The sequence below is a fragment of the Lactuca serriola genome, chromosome 9 (genome assembly GCF_051521515.1).
Source record: "Lactuca serriola cultivar US96UC23 chromosome 9, Lser_US96UC23_V15, whole genome shotgun sequence".
Taxonomy (NCBI): Eukaryota; Viridiplantae; Streptophyta; class Magnoliopsida; order Asterales; family Asteraceae; genus Lactuca; species Lactuca serriola.
The window spans coordinates 35,972,974-35,989,970 of NC_136416.1; the positions used below are offsets into that span (position 1 = coordinate 35,972,974).

A 16,997-nucleotide genomic window follows, 5' to 3' on the forward strand; every position below is an offset into this window, starting at 1 on the left:
TTCACATCTATGGAATTGTCTTGTAACAATTTCTAAGAGAGTACTTTGTAATTTCATTAGCAAAGTCTTGGTGACTTTTGTGCTATGACTTTGTGAAAGGATCGTTGCATAAAATGTTAGAATCTAGCATATTCTAATAGTAGCAAAGAACCTTGTGTTCTTACACAAATGATAAGGATTGGGAATTGTGAAATGAGCATCATTGGAATAGTTTTTCAATTGATCTATTTCACAAAGCATGGACCATTGAAACAAATTGTGCATGCGACAATTGTTGTTATTCAAGTAATGAGTTGATTATCCGAAACATTAAATGATAAATAATGAGTAATCAATATGGTGGATAAATAGAAGTGTTTTATTTACTCTCACAAGTTTGGGGCCATATAGGATTAAGTATTATTATTTTGTTTCAGTTTGCATGTTTTGACTTCCAGAATAACTGGGTTATTCAAACCTCCATAGTCGATCATACGTTAGAAGTAAGTATGAAGGAAGACTGTCATGAAGAGTCTGTAGATTGTCTGAAGAGTTTAGACTTAGCACAAGTTTGCTGCAGGGTTCATGAATGCTTTGATAAGATTAGAGTATTGGATGAAACCCACGCACACTTGGATCACGTCAGGGATTTATCACGGGTGATTAGTGAGACGATAACATTGTATATTCTTGAAACCGAGATGTGTGAGTTGTTATTTGTTGGTCGGTTGCACATTGATAATAAGTAAACGCACCAGTAACTTGGTGTTATAAAACTTATTGTTGTGTTTGATTCGATCAGTAAATGCAAGCGAGCATTTGAGTTGATTTTTATCCATTCCTTTTACCCAAAGTGGGATAAAAGCGATATATGTGGGCATCTCGATGATTTAGTGATGACACCTGAGCGCTTGGCCAAGTCGGGACTAAGTTGATGTGTTCAATTATAGTCTGTTGTCAGTCGTCATAAATCGGAAGTCGGGAAACATTATAGAGAGAATGATTGAAATTCATGTCTTATGTCTATACGATATCTTGAGAATGGTGAAACGACCCAAAAATACGACCCAAAAATTTCATTTTTCAATATAACCAAAAACCATAATCTGAGTGTCATATCATAAAACCATACGTGATGTATCCCAAACATAATAAAAACACTGTGCGGAAAACTGTATCATATCTATGTCATATCAAAATCAAAAACTAAATCAACTCCCAGGATAAAAGCTGAAGCTGTGGTGTGTGCGATGCCATCATCCCGAGCTCTTCCCTCTGCTTGCGGAAGTACCTAAAACCAAAACTGAAACTGTAAGCACGAAGCTTAGTGAGCTCCCCCAAACTACCACATACCATACAATACATATATAAAGCACATATTGGGCCTTGCCCACTGCATCAGACCGAAGTCTGGAACTAGCTGCATCGGACCGAAGTCCGGAACTGACTGGGACCTTGTCCCCTGCATCGGACCAGAGTCCGGAACTAACTGCATCGGACCGAAGTCCGGAACTGACTGCATCGGACCGAAGTCCGGAACTGACTGCATCGGACCGAAGTCCGGAACTGACTGATCATGGCATAGCATAAAACATAACAACTATTATAATCACATATACTGCATACTGCATCGGAACAGAGTCCGGAACACATAACACAAATATGCTTGAATCACAAAGACATCAAGCATTCTAGCTACTGCATCAGACCAAAGTCTGGGACTACTGCTAATTAAACGGGCCGGCATTGTGGCCGTAGACCCGTTCCTACTGAAAGGAAACTCACCTCGTGAACTGGCTGCTGAGTGAATGGCTCTGAGGGCTAAATGCTGCTGCTCCGGTATCTCCCCGGCTACAAGTCCATAAACACACTCAATCAAATACTAAACACTGCACTGGGTAAAATGACTCTTTTACCCTTGGTCAAAGTCAACTCTCGGTCAAGGTCAACTCTCGGTCAAAGTCAACTCTCAGTTGACCTGACTCGCCGAGTTGGGCCGCCAACTCGCCGAGTCCCTATTCTCACTCCTCGACCCTACTCGCTGCTACTCGTCGAGTATGGCATCGACTCGACGAGTACCCTCTCGATCCAAGAACTCAGACAATCTTCATCCGACTCGCCGAGTCATATGAACAACTCGACGAGTTGTTCTTGAGCTTAAGAAGATTGCCTTGGACTCGCCGAGTTGTATGAACAACTCGCCGAGTCCCTCCATTACTGAGTCTACCCTCAAACTCGCTGAGTCCACTCCACTACTCACTGGTCCCACTCGACACCGCTCAAAAGGAAGAAATCGGGGACTCGCGACTCGACTCGCCGAGTCGTTCTTCCGACTCGCCGAGTCACAGCCATGCAACTATTCTACACTCGATTCTGCTCGAATCCATTACATACAAATGATAGATCTGAGTCCAATAAGCTGATTTACCACGTAAAGTTTCCAACTTTACGTGTACAAACACATGAAAAAGGGAATAAAGGCTAAAAAGGCACTTAAAAGGGTAGATCTAGGGTTATGATGCAAAATAGCTCCATAAAGGCAATAGATCTGGGCTCTACAACTCCTAAATGAACAGATCTAAAGATATCTCGACATAATAGGGCTTCCATATCAACATAACGCTTGAGAAAAGCATCAACTAGATCTAGAGGGGGTTTTAAAGCATAAAAGGGAAGGAAATACGAAGAATACCTCAAAGAACTCTTGTTTTCCCTTGAATCTCTGCTCTACAATTCTTCTCCTTGCTCCTTTCTTCTTCTCCTTCTTCAAGCCTTCACAAATGCACAAAAGATCACTTAAAACACTCAAGAACGAATTAGGGTTTTCTCACAGCTCTCTAAGGGTGAAGGAGGCGAGAATGGAGGCTATAAGGTGGCTTAAATAGTGGGCAACCCGGGGATTTAGGGTTTCTCCCAGACAGACAGACTCGCCGAGTCCAGAATATGGACTCGCCGAGTCGCCAGCTAACACGTGCTCGAAATCCCGTCCCTACACGGCGAGTCAGGCTATGAACTCGCCGAGTCCCTCTTGCAAACTTCAAAATAAATGCTATGGAATCATCATACCAGAGACGGGTCGTTACAATTCTCCCCCACTTATCTCAGACTTCGTCCTCGAAGTCTGCTACGGCTGAATCTGCAAATATCTCTGGGTAGTGCTCTCTCATCTCCTCCTCAGCCTCCCACGTCTACTCAAACCCCTTCTGGTGCTGCCACTGCACCTTCACTAACTGAATTTCCTTGTTCCTCAAGGTCTTGGTGTTCCGGTCCAGAATCGCGACCGGCCTCTCAATATAATTCAGGCTGCTATCAACCTGAATATCCTCTAGGGGAACGACTGCTGAATCATCCACCAAACACTTCCTCAACTGAGACACATGGAAAGTGTTGTGGATCTGACTAAGCTCCTCAGGAAGATCTATCCGATAAGCAACCCGACCCACCCGGGCCAAAACCCTGAAAGGACCAATAAATCTGGGGCCCAACTTGCCCCTCTTCCGGAATCTGATGACACCCTTCCAAGGTGAGACCTTCAGAAGGACCATATCTCCCACCTGGAACTCCAAGTCCGAACGCCTCCTGTCGGTGTAGCTCTTCTGCCGACTTTGCGCAGTCTGCAGTCTACTACGGACCTGCTGGATCAACTCGGTCGTCTTGAGCACCACTTCTGTGCTCCCGATGACTCGTTGACCGACCTCGCCCCAACAAATCGGGGTCCTACACTTCCTCCCATAAAGCATCTCAAAGGGAGGTCGATCAATGCTCGCATGATAACTGTTGTTATACGAAAATTCCGCTAACGGAAGATACGTATCCCAACTGCCACCGAAATCTAGAACACATGCCCTAAGCATGTCCTCGAGAGTCTGAATCGTCCTCTCGCTCTGTTCGTCCGTCTGAGGGTGGAAAGCGGTGCTGAAATGGAGACAAGTACCCATCTCGTCGTGGAACCGCTTCCAGAATCTGGATGTAAAACGGACATCTCGGTCTGACACCACCGATACCGGCACTCCATGACGTGCCACGATCTCCTGCACATAGATATCGGCTAACTTCTCCGCCGATATACTCTCCTGGATCGGGATAAAATGGGCACTCTTCGTCAACCGATCCACTACTACCCATATCGAATCCACTCCTCGTGCGGTCCTGGGAAGCTTGGTGACAAAATCCATGGTGATGTCCTCCCATTTCCACACGGGAATGTCTAACGGTTGCATCTTGCCGTGAGGTCTCTGGTGCTCCGCCTTGACCTTCCGGCAGGTCAGGCATCTCTCAACGTACCAGGCGACGTCCCGCTTCATGCAGGGCCACCAATAATCAGGTCGAAGATCTCGATACATCTTCGTCGCCCTTGGGTGGATAGAAAACCGAGACTTATGAGCCTCATCCATCAACACTTGCCGTACTCCACCCCAGTACAGTACCCACACCCTCCCGTGAAGCGTCAGCAATCCCCGACTGTCATAATCGAACGAGGCTACTCGGCCCACTATCCTCTCACACTTCTGCCTCTCCTCCTTGAGGCCCTCCACCTGAGCCTCCTTGATCCGCTCCAACAACGGAGTGATCACTGTCATCCTCAAACACAGATCTCTGATAGGGGCCGCCGACACTTTGCGGCTTAGGGCGTCGGCCACCACGTTGGCCTTCCCTGGATGGTAAAGGATCTCACAATCATAATCCTTTAGCACATCCAACCACCTCCTCTGCCTCATGTTCAGACTCGGCTGATCCATAAGGTACCTCAAACTCTTGTGATCCGTGTAAATGGTACAATGGACCCCATAGAGGTAGTGCCTCCAAATCTTGAGGGCAAACACAACCGCCCCCAGCTCTAAATCATGGGTAGGATAATTAGCCTCGTGAGGCTTCAACTGTCTCGAGGCATAAGCTATCACATGGCCTCGCTGCATCAATACTGCTCCCATACCTGTGATCGAGGCATCACAGTAGACTACGAAGTCCTCTACTCCCTCTGGCAAGGTAAGGATCGGAGCCTCGCACAATCTCTGTCTGAGGGTCTCGAACGTTGTCTGCTGCTCAGGCCCCCAACGAAATACCACCGACTTCTTGGTCAGTCGGGTGAGCGGCACTGCTATCTTGGAGAAATCCTGAATAAATCTCCGATAATACCCTGCCAACCCTAGGAAGCTCCGAATCTCAGATGGAGACTTCGGGACCTCCCACTGCATCACGGCCTCTATCTTGGCCGGATCTACCAAAATACCCTTCTGGTTGACGAGGTGACCAAGGAACTGCACCTCGCGCAACCAGAACTCACATTTGGAGAACTTTGCGAAAAGTCTCTCCCTCCTCAAAGCCTCCAGCACCTCCCGCAGGTGCTCCTCGTGCTGCTCCTGCGTCTTGGAATACACCAAGATATCATCTATGAATACTATCACTGACCGATCCAGCATCGGCCTGCACACGCGATTCATGAGATCCATGAACGCGGCTGGAGCATTGGTGAGCCCAAATGGCATCACCACAAACTCATAATGACCATACCTGGTCCTGAAAGCAGTCTTCTGTACATCCTCATCTCTAACCCGCATCTGATGATAACCGGAGCGTAGATCGATCTTGGAGAACCAAGACGCTCCCTGAAGCTGATCAAACAAATCATCTATCCTCGGAAGTGGGTAACGGTTCTTCACCGTTACCTTATTCAACTCCCGATAATCTATACACATACGATGCGACCCATCCTTCTTCCTCACAAACAGGATCGGCGCTCCCCAGGGCGAACTACTCGGCCGAATGAAACCCTTGTCTAACAGTTCCTGCAGCTGTGTAGACAACTCCTGCATCTCAGGGGGAGCTAGTCGATACGGTGCCTTGGCTATCGGAGCCGCACCAGGAATTAGGTCGATCCTGAACTCAACCTGTCTCTCAGGAGGTATCCCCGGCAAATCCTCGGGAAACACATCCGGGTAGTCTCGCACTATAGGAACATCATCAACTGTCGTCCTGCCCTTCTCCCGGGCATCCAAGACGTAAGCTACAAAACCGGCGCAACCCTGCTGAACATAGCGTCTCGCCCTTGCGGCGGAACAAAAGGTCGGTCCCCGTTGTGGCCTCTCGCCCTGAATCACTAACTCTCCCCCACTGGGAGTGCGAACCCTCACTAGCTGAAGCTCACAATCAATCACCGCCCCATTGGGGCTTAGCCAATCCATGCCCACAATAACCTTATTCCCTCACAGGGGAATAGGTACCAGGTCCACTGAAAACTGCTCATCGAACAACTGAAGAGAACACCCTCTATGCACTCTGCCGACCCTCATGGTCCTATCATCTGCTATCTCAACCTCTAATGGACAATCCAGCTCCCCTGGAGCTCTACTAAATCTCTTGCTAAGCGCAAGCGATACGAATGATCGGGTAGCCCCCGAATCGAATAATACCATAGCAGAAATGCCGTTCACAGAGAACGACCCTAAATAAAACATACAATCATAAGCAATATTCAATCAATAATAATAATAAAGAGATGAAGGGAAGATACATACCCGTCACCACATCAGGAGTCGCTCGCGCCTCCTCTGCTGTCATCTGAAACGCCCTGCTCTTCGCCACTGGCGTCTCGGCTCGGCCCTGTCGGCCATCTGTAATCCTCAAGGTAGCAGGGGCAGGTGCAGCCACCTTCCCTACTGTAGCTAAACTCGGACACTGGGACTTTTTATGTCCCCTCTGATTGCACTGAAAGCAAATCAGATCTGATGCTGCAACGGCAGTAGCAGGGGCCGTACAATCCCTACTCAAATGCCCAATCCGACCGCACTTGTAGCAGCCGGAACTCCCTGCCTTGCACGCCCCCTCATGCAATCTCCCACACTTGCCACATCGACCGTGGCTCTGCTGACTCCTAGATCTGTGGTCTGAAACCTTGGGCTTTTTGCCCGAACCGCCTGAACCCGAAACCGCCTCCGGTTTCCTCTTCTTCTCCATCTCGAGGTCAATCTCCCTCTCCCGAGCCCTAGCAATCATGTCATCCAGCGTTTTACAGCTGGACCGGCTCACAAACTGGCGGATATCGCTCTGCAACATCTCATGATAACGGGCCTTCTTCATCTCCTCATCAGCTACGTACTGAGGAACGAGAAGAGCCCTCTCCCTGAACTTGGCGGTGATCTCCGCCACTGTCTCTGTAGTCTGGGTGAGGTCCTGAAACTCCCTAGCTAACTGCTGCACCTCAATAACTGGTGCAAACTCCGCCCTGAACCTGGTAGAGAAATCAGCCCAAGTCATGGCGTCCAATGCTGCGTCATCTCCAATGGAATGTCCGACCTCTTCCCACCAATCCCGTGCCCTGTCCTTCAGAAGACAGGATGCCAATCTGACCTTGTCCCCCTCGGGACACCTGCTAGTGCGGAAAGCGTTGGCTACATCCGCCAACCATCTAGTACTCGCTATGGGGTCCCGCGCCCCATGATAGTCCGGATCTCCACATGCCCTGAACTCCCTGAATGTAAGGGTGCGCGACCCCATCATGGCCGCCACCTCGGCACGGAAGGTGCCCAATCTCTCATCCATCAGCTCTAGAATTCCCTCCTTGATCGAACCGAAGATCACAGGAGTTTGCTCTATAATGATGCGCGTAATCTCCGAAGAAAGAAACTCTCGGGTCTGCTCATCCATGCGCTCGTCCCCCGAGCCTGAACCTGATCCCTCCCCGGCACCTCCACTGCCGGCTGCTGGTCTCGAACGCAAAACCACCATTCTGAAACACATCACAATTACATCAGAAAACTGAAATATCTCAAGGGATCATTGATACTACAACTAGCTTCCTGGTCTTGTCTCGGCCTTTCTTGATTCGAGTACGGATCCTCTGCTTTCAGTAGTACGGGCCCATACTACCTTCCATATCTATCCGTACTTTCTTCAAGAACTGCCTTGACTCCACCAAGTCACTTCTACTACTACTGATCTCTACTACTCTCATCCTAGGTTTGCCCTAGGGAAACCTCAGACTCAACTCAACTAGTCCTCAGCTGTTGAAGGTCTCCTTATAATGCTAATTAGCCACCACCTGAACACCATCACATGTGACGAGGATTAGATAATCCTTCAAGTAAAAGACTCGTCCCTATAACGGTTGGACTCAAACGAGAGCTGCGCAATAGGGCCAATTCCAGCACTCTGGGATTATTCAACCCTGATCACATGTGGTGTGACGTGTTCACCTAATGGCTAACTCCCATCACTCAGAACCCCACAAAGCACGAAGCAAGCAACATTCGGATAAAGGAAACATACTCAGGCAAAACTATTCTCATAACGAGAAACTGTACTAGCATATAATGCTAAGCTCATACTATCAGGCATAACCTAAACAGGCTATCCTACTGCTGTCTACTCAATACTAGCATGCAATACTCATAAAGCTGTAACACATAAAGCAGGCACATAAGGCATCCTCCTAGATCCTTGGTCCTATACTAGCATGCTGTTCTACTGAAACTGAAACTGAACAAATAACTTGTATGGGTAATTTGGGAGTACTTACTTGAGCTCGGCTGATCGCATGCACCACACCCTGATCTCGTTTAAAAATTTCTTTCTTTCTAAGTGCTTTCAAAATTCTTTTAGAAAACATTTTCCTTTTAAAAATCTTTTTATTTCCCCTTAGTTTGAGTTCAGATACACCCGGAAGTGTATCCGAATCCCTCAAACCAGGGCTCTGATACCAACTTGAAACGACCCAAAAATTTCATTTTTCAATATAACCAAAAACCATAATCTGAGTGTCATATCATAAAACCATACGTGATGTATCCCAAACATAATAAAAACACTGTGCGTAAAACTGTATCATATCTATGTCATATCAAAATCAAAAACTAAATCAACTCCCAGGATAAAAGCTGAAGCTGTGGTGTGTGCGATGCCATCATCCCGAGCTTTTCCCTCTGCTTGCGGAAGTACCTGAAACCAAAACTGAAACTGTAAGCACGAAGCTTAGTGAGCTCCCCCAAACTACCACATACCATACAATACATATATAAAGCACATACTGGGCCTTGCCCACTGCATCAGACCGAAGTCTGGAACTAGCTGCATCGGACCGAAGTCCGGAACTGACTGGGACCTTGTCCCCTGCATCGGACCAGAGTCCGGAACTAACTGCATCGGACCGAAGTCCGGAACTGACTGCATCGGACCGAAGTCCGGAACTGACTGATCATGGCATAGCATAAAACATAACAACTATTATAATCACATATACTGCATACTGCATCAGAACAGAGTCCGGAACACATAACACAAATATGCTTGAATCACAAAGACATCAAGCATTCTAGCTACTGCATCAGACCAAAGTCTGGGACTACTGCTAATTAAACGGGCCGGCATTGTGGCCGTAGACCCGTTCCTACTGAAAGGAAACTCACCTCGTGAACTGGCTGCTGAGTGAATGGCTCTGAGGGCTAACTGCTGCTGCTCCGGTATCTCCCCGGCTACAAGTCCATAAACACACTCAATCAAATACTAAACACTGCACTGGGTAAAATGACTCTTTTACCCTTGGTCAAAGTCAACTCTCGGTCAAGGTCAACTCTCGGTCAAGGTCAACTCTCGGTCAAAGTCAACTCTCAGTTGACCTGACTCGCCGAGTTGGGCCGCCAACTCGCCGAGTCCCTATTCTCACTCCTCGACCCTACTCGCTGCTACTCGTCGAGTATGGCATCGACTCGACGAGTACCCTCTCGATCCAAGAACTCAGACAATCTTCATCCGACTCGCCGAGTCATATGAACAACTCGACGAGTTGTTCTTGAGCTTAAGAAGATTGCCTTGGACTCGCCGAGTTGTATGAACAACTCGCCGAGTCCCTCCATTACTGAGTCTACCCTCAAACTCGCTGAGTCCACTCCACTACTCACTAGTCCCACTCGACACCGCTCAAAAGGAAGAAATCGGGGACTCGCGACTCGACTCGCCGAGTCGTTCTTCCGACTCGCCGAGTCACAGCCATGCAACTATTCTACACTCGATTCTGCTCGAATCCATTACATACAAATGATAGATCTGAGTCCAATAAGCTGATTTACCACGTAAAGTTTCCAACTTTACGTGTACAAACACATGAAAAAGGGAATAAAGGCTAAAAAGGCACTTAAAAGGGTAGATCTAGGGTTATGATGCAAAATAGCTCCATAAAGGCAATAGATATGGGCTCTACAACTCCTAAATGAACAGATCTAAAGATATCTCGACATAATAGGGCTTCCATATCAACATAAGGCTTGAGAAAAGCATCAACTAGATCTAGAGGGGGTTTTAAAGCATAAAAGGGAAGGAAATCCGAAGAATACCTCAAAGAACTCTTGTTTTCCCTTGAATCTCTGCTCTACAATTCTTCTCCTTGCTCCTTTCTTCTTCTCCTTCTTCAAACCTTCACAAATGCACACAAGATCACTTAAAACACTCAAGAACGAATTAGGGTTTTCTCACAGCTCTCTAAGGGTGAAGGAGGCGAGAATGGAGGCTATAAGGTGGCTTAAATAGTGGGCAACCCGGGGATTTAGGGTTTCTCCCAGACAGACAGACTCGCCGAGTCCAGAATATGGACTCGCCGAGTCGCCAGCTAACACGTGCTCGAAATCCCGTCCCTACTCGGCGAGTCAGGCTATGAACTCGCCGAGTCCTTCTTGCAAACTTCAAAATAAATGCTATGGAATCATCACACCGGAGACGGGTCGTTACAAATGGAGGAATATATGATCCCTTATCTAAAGGACACGTTATCTGATAAGATCAGAGTTGACAGCGACTTTTGAAAGCTACGATTACTGATCAGGTTCTGAAGTCATACGAAAAATAGTTATTAGACTTATCCAAGTGGGAGACTGTTGGATTAGTGTCTAAGTCCATAACTATTTTGGTATGTACTTGACCCGATTATGAGCATGGTCCATTTGGGTTGCCTTCACCATAGCAATATGTAGGATGAATTAAGGAGAGAAAGACTTAAATATGATTTATTAATATATTATGAGAATAATATATTAAAGGAGAAATCATATTGTTCAATTAATATTAGTCAAGAATTAATTAAGAATTAATTTTGTGGCTATAAGAGATTAATTAAACTTAAGGGACTGAAGTTGTAATTATAAGATAATTATAATTGGGCTATGGATCACCTAATAACATATAGGTTGGACGAATTCTATGGGAATCCCATTAGAAATCGTCCAAGGGATATGTTAAAGGAGTCTATGGGCTGCTTAGGGCTTAGGCAGCCAGATTAGGGTTTCCTAGTTGAAAACCCTAATAGCCTACATGTATATAAAGGGCCCCTATGCCCCAAAAACGTGGACAAGAGTTCCTTTAGGGTTTCTAGACATTTTGGGCAGCCTCCTCTCTTCTCCTCTTCATCCAAGTTGCTTAGTGGTGTTTGTGACTCCATTAGATGTGCAGCACTTGAGGCACTAAGCTTTCTGAAGCCAATCAAAGCAAGGAATTAATTGTTATTGCAATATAACAATCAAAGGTAATTACTAAACCCTTATTTCAGTTCTTATTTGATAAATCTAGGGTTTATAGCTTTGGATATTCAATTGCATGTTCATTAGACAAACTAGATCCAAAAGCTATTAGGGTTTGCATGTACACCAAATGAACACTACTAGAAAAACAGCCTTTTACGACGCTCATTGCACGTCGTAAAAGGCTCAGACGATGCGCAAATGCGCGTCAAGGAAGGCCCTGTCATAAAGAGAGACGACGCGCATTTACAACGCTCATTTACGACGTGCAACTACGATGCACGTTTTACGACACGCAATGTGTATCAAGGAAGGCCCTGTCATAAAGGAAGACGACATGCATTCGCGTGTCATAACCTTACGACGCGCGTGTTAATGACACGTAATGCGTATCATTAAAACCCCTGTCAAGAAAGGCCATGTCATAAATGAAGATGACACACATTTTTGCGTATCGTAAATTTAAATGCTTAAAAAAATATTTATATATTATTAATTTTTAAATTAAATTTGCATTTACTGTCTCATAATATAAATAAAATACCATATAAAAAAATACAATCCATTGCATAAAAATTAATGTCATACAATTATATTTCTTACAATATATAAATTTGCATTCATCTAATCTACTATGTGTTTCATACTAACAATTGAAATGAAGAATGCAACACTTGCATTTGCAGCATCTTATCTCTTTCAGCTTGAGCTTTCTTTTTCCTCTTCTAACTCCAAAGCTATTCGCTTTCATCAACCCTGTAAACACAACACAAAATCACTTGTCATTTTCATTCTACTTTTAAAATTAATTCTTATTAGGACATTCTACTTTTAAACCTACCTATCTAGCAAATTTTTCAAAGAATATAATTTATAATTTTTTTATGGAAAGTACATTACTATTTCTTGAATACAAGATATTACAAATCAAGAAACTTACATGGACTGCTGACCACCATGAACATGCAAGACACGAGACATCAAATAAATCAAAATTAAATTTTGATTTTTTTTGCTTTCAGTAACGATTAACATTTAACAAAAAAAACAAAAGGTCAACCCACTCCCTTTGCCTCATTCCAGCTAACCCACTCCCTGGAAACAAGAAAAAAATAAAAAACTATCAACCAACATTTTACTTATATTTGAGAGGTTTTCATATTGATTTATTTACTTGTTAATAAATAGTTTACATACTACACCTGTGGTATGGATTAAGTATTCAGGGGAGGATTTACTATCAAGGAAAATGTCGAGGGTAAATTGTTCACATTGGTTTGAGTCATCTGCAATCTCTTTGAATTTAAAAGTATGACTTCGTCTTGAAGCTGCATAAAATAAATATCAATGAATACAAGCTCATAAGTCATAATCACATCTATTATTGTGTGTACATTAAGCTAACACTGATTGCTAAAAGAATAAAGGTTTTGATTAAGAATGTAGTCATATCAAATACCTTCAAGCGCTCAGAAAGATCTTTGAAACCCTTAACAAGTTGGGGCCAAAGGCGTTCACGGTTGGAACTTTCCATATCTTCTAGCTTTCCCATTGCATCTGCCCACATTATATTGTATTCAGATCAACATTCACTACTAGAAAACATGAAATAAAGTACGGTTCTTTAACCGTACTCTATCTCTCTCCATACCACATATGGTACCACATATAATACAGTTATTCAGAACCGTATTATATTCTATCCCACATATAATACACCCATTTAGAACCGTATTATATGTATATATAATTAAACCAATGGAAGTACACATTGTTAACAAAGGCATCCATTTCATTGATGAGGTAGATGAAAAATATATTCAAAAGCAGGAATAAAATGATTCAATTTGAAATGCTTTTTTCCTATTACAGTTTTCCTAACTCTATCATATCCTCTACCACCATCAGTCTCCACAAATCCACATAAATAAATAAAATAAAATCAGACTTACTTATATTGTTAAACAAAACAAGAAAAAGCAGTCGATTACTGATTACCTGAAATATGATAGTTTGTACATAAGGGGATGTAGCATGGTTGGAGTCGCCTGTGAACCAATTTGGTATTAACCTGATAAGAAATAACAATGAAATAGAAGTAATTTATTAGAATAGATAAACAAAAATGAAATAGAAGAAATAACAATGAAATAGAAGTAATTTATTTTCCATTTTTTAAAACTACAATGCTCTAATTAGAAACTATTTGAAAGTACAATGCTATAACTAATTAAAAAAAATGAAAGTACATTACTTGAAGTACCTAAACATACAAGATAATCAGGCTCCTTCATATGTGGGAAGATGCCTCCTCCTATACACACCCATTCATAGGAACTTTTTTATATCATCACCAGAGTATCCCACGACATCTGACAATGATGAAAACTTCAAATAATTAATTTCTTATTTTCAATTGTTTATTATTATTTAAAAATAAAAAATAAAACTAGACATCCAAACAGTTGAAAAATTCTCAAGCAGCTTTTTCGGGTGATGACATGGTAGTACCAACAGTAGCAATGTGTGTTGTTCCATGTTGTATTATCAACTATAATTGTCTTGCTAGCCATTGCTGTTGTTTGGTAACATCAAGTGTGTGTGTGTGTGTGAATGAGTGCATTAAGTCCTAAGTCCTAAGCATGGTTAAGACCTTATATAAATGTTGATTGAATACAGTGAGTTACTTACTTTATCATCTACTTCAGTGTTATGGCTTAACCATGCGTAAGCCTCTCTGAAACCATCAAAAACATGAAGACCTTCAGGTGGATGAGAAGTGAGCACAATTTAAAGAGCTGAATATGCTTCTGTTGCATCCTGCACACTATGAACCTAAACAAAGGGTAAAATTGTCCTTTACTTTGTCATTCAGACGGTTCATTAGGTGCAAATAAGAAAAAGTCCTTGTACATACGACAGACACCATTCATCACTTAATGGAAAAGAAAGAAACAAACCCTAATCTGGTAAGCTATGCATGGGTGTTTCTTTTTTACTTGATTAAAAAAAATCTACTTTAATGGAAGAAAGTATGGTTACCACATAGAAGGCACCCATCAACACAAATAAGAAAAGAGCAAAAATCGATGTGTCAACATGTAAGACTAAGGGCCACTTTTCAGTCTTCTTCTTGGAAGTCTCTTCCACAACCACCTCTTTTTTTGGTTTTCTTGGAAGGTCTTTTCTTCAACAAATCTTCTTTTTTTGTCACTATTTTCCATGGAAACATTACTAGCAGATACTCCATCCCCAACCTTAGTGGTCAAAGTCAACAAAAAAGTCAATAAAATAATTTTGAGGACTAAAGATGTGTGTGTGTGATTGCAAATACTTACTTCATTTTGGGTATTTTTAAATAAACTAAAAACATAGAATTTATTTGATCTTGCGAAAACATCAAAGGCTTCAGAAAGAGCAATTTCGGATAATATGCATGCAGTTGGAGCAAGCACAAGCATTAGTTGTACCTGTCATATCGTTAGACAAAAAAGTTTAAGTTGACAGGAAATTAAGCATATGAAAAAAAGGTAAAAATGTGAAATGAGTAGAATCCTTACCATGGCACTACAAAAGTATACAAGCATTACTATATAAAGGATCAGAAAGGAACTTGCATCAAATAGAGGTGAAAAGCATGCCTGCAACATCATGACCAATAACAAAGTCTAAAACTAAAATAGGTAAGAGGAACAAAAGAAACTCAGGTTCTATTTGGTTGGATGGAATAGAATGGAATAAGCAAGATAATGGAATGAGTCGGTGAAGGAATGGAAATAGTTTTCGTTCAATTTTTTAATATTATCTGTAAATACGATATATAACTTTAACTCCAGTTGCTACATTATTAATTATAATTAATCAGATTTATATGAAACCTTAGAGTATAGGATGAAGGAATCACTTCATCAGCTAAGTGCTTATTCAAGAACAGACATGCCCATAAGTGTTCAGCACTCCCATGTAACATTCCCTCTCCCCAATGTTCCTTTACTTCAATATGTTCCAAAATTAGGCAAAATCAATGTTATATAAATGAGCATTATGCTTATTAAGCAAGAAAATCAATATAAATTACTATATTACCTCTTTGAATCGGGTCAAATAGTATTCAATCATCTGTGTTGTGTATTTTCTTGGTACTTTGACACAACAGCACCAAGAGCACAAGCTCCAGCACTTCCACGTAAAAAGGTTACATCCCTATCATTATCGATTTCAACAATATGTTAAATATGGATTTATATATCAAGATAATGAGATTGGAGTACTGTAGAGGGTACCTAAAGCTTGCAGAAGCAGAATCACAAGCTTCAATAATGCAAGTAGAGGTGTTCAGATCATTCTTGTTGCCAGTCACTGGAAAAAATTTCAAGAGTAAGAAAGCGATCCCCGGAGTACCATCACAAAGAGTAGAGTCGACGAGTATTCTTCTTTCAATGGTTTGCCATGTGTTCACCACAACCTGTTAAACATTTCCACAAACACGTTGTAGGCATGCACACAAATGCAGAAAACCAAGAATCACGCAGTTCCCCCAAAAGATTCAGTATCTATAACCACATGTGTGTGTGTGAGAGAGAGAGAGAGATGGTACCGTGTGCTTGAGATATGTGGCAACTCTTCTGAATTTTCTATAGATCTGTAAGGAGGGTCAAGGGAAATCAAATTCAGGAATCAAGAACTTGGATTCCATAAATACGAAATCCTAATTGGAAATCAGGCATTCGTTTTTCAACGAGTATTAGACTTTCAGTCAATCACACGTTTGAGTAATAGATTTTTAGCAAATCCCAGGCTTTTAGCGGTTGAGCGAGTCTCAGTTTGGTTTCGGTGATAGGCTGCTGGCGACTGACATTTAGAAATCTCAATCTAAAATTAAAATCAGATGGAAGAAATCAGAAATCATAAAATCAGCTGGGAAGAAATCTGTGAAAAGAGTTGAAGTCGTTTGAAATACCAATGTTAATTCTTAGAAACCTCAATCGAGAAGAAAACGAAGAGCTGCTTCCTTTTTTGGCGTTGAACTGTAGTAGGTAAATCTGATGAGAAGCAATTATTTGAGATATTGATGCTAACCTTCACTTCCTTTTTCGATCCTTCTGCACTATACAGGGCAATATGGCCATTCTCATCATGTAAGTACAAAACCATTCTATTTTTATGAGAAGCGAAGGAATGGAGAGGGAACGAGGCCTGAATCCTTTCACCACTGGTCGATCACAACAAAAAACCCTTGTACTGGGTTGAGAGAAAATGAGAGAAATGGAAGATTAGAATAAAATAAAACTCTAGCACGTCCTAGAGAGAATGGAGGTGGCGATGCCTTAGGGTTTGTAGAAAGAAGGAAGATCTAGAGGAAAAAGTGAAGAAGCGGGCATTTCAAAATTTTAGAATTTTACAGGATTTCATTTTCCGCCTTTAAAAATGCGGGTTTGATAAAAAAAAATATAAAACGTCATTTCTAGACGACACGCATTTAAAACAAGTGCCCTCCGTGTTTGTATTTTTCTATGC

General features: G+C 42.6%; 1 pseudogene; it reads right to left on the reverse strand.

Annotated features, from left to right (window-relative positions):
• Nucleotides 1-13,272: 13,272 nt before the first annotated feature.
• On the reverse strand, nucleotides 13,273-16,634 carry LOC145075540 (dolichyl-diphosphooligosaccharide--protein glycosyltransferase subunit STT3A-like; annotated as a pseudogene).
• Nucleotides 16,635-16,997: the final 363 nt, after the last annotated feature.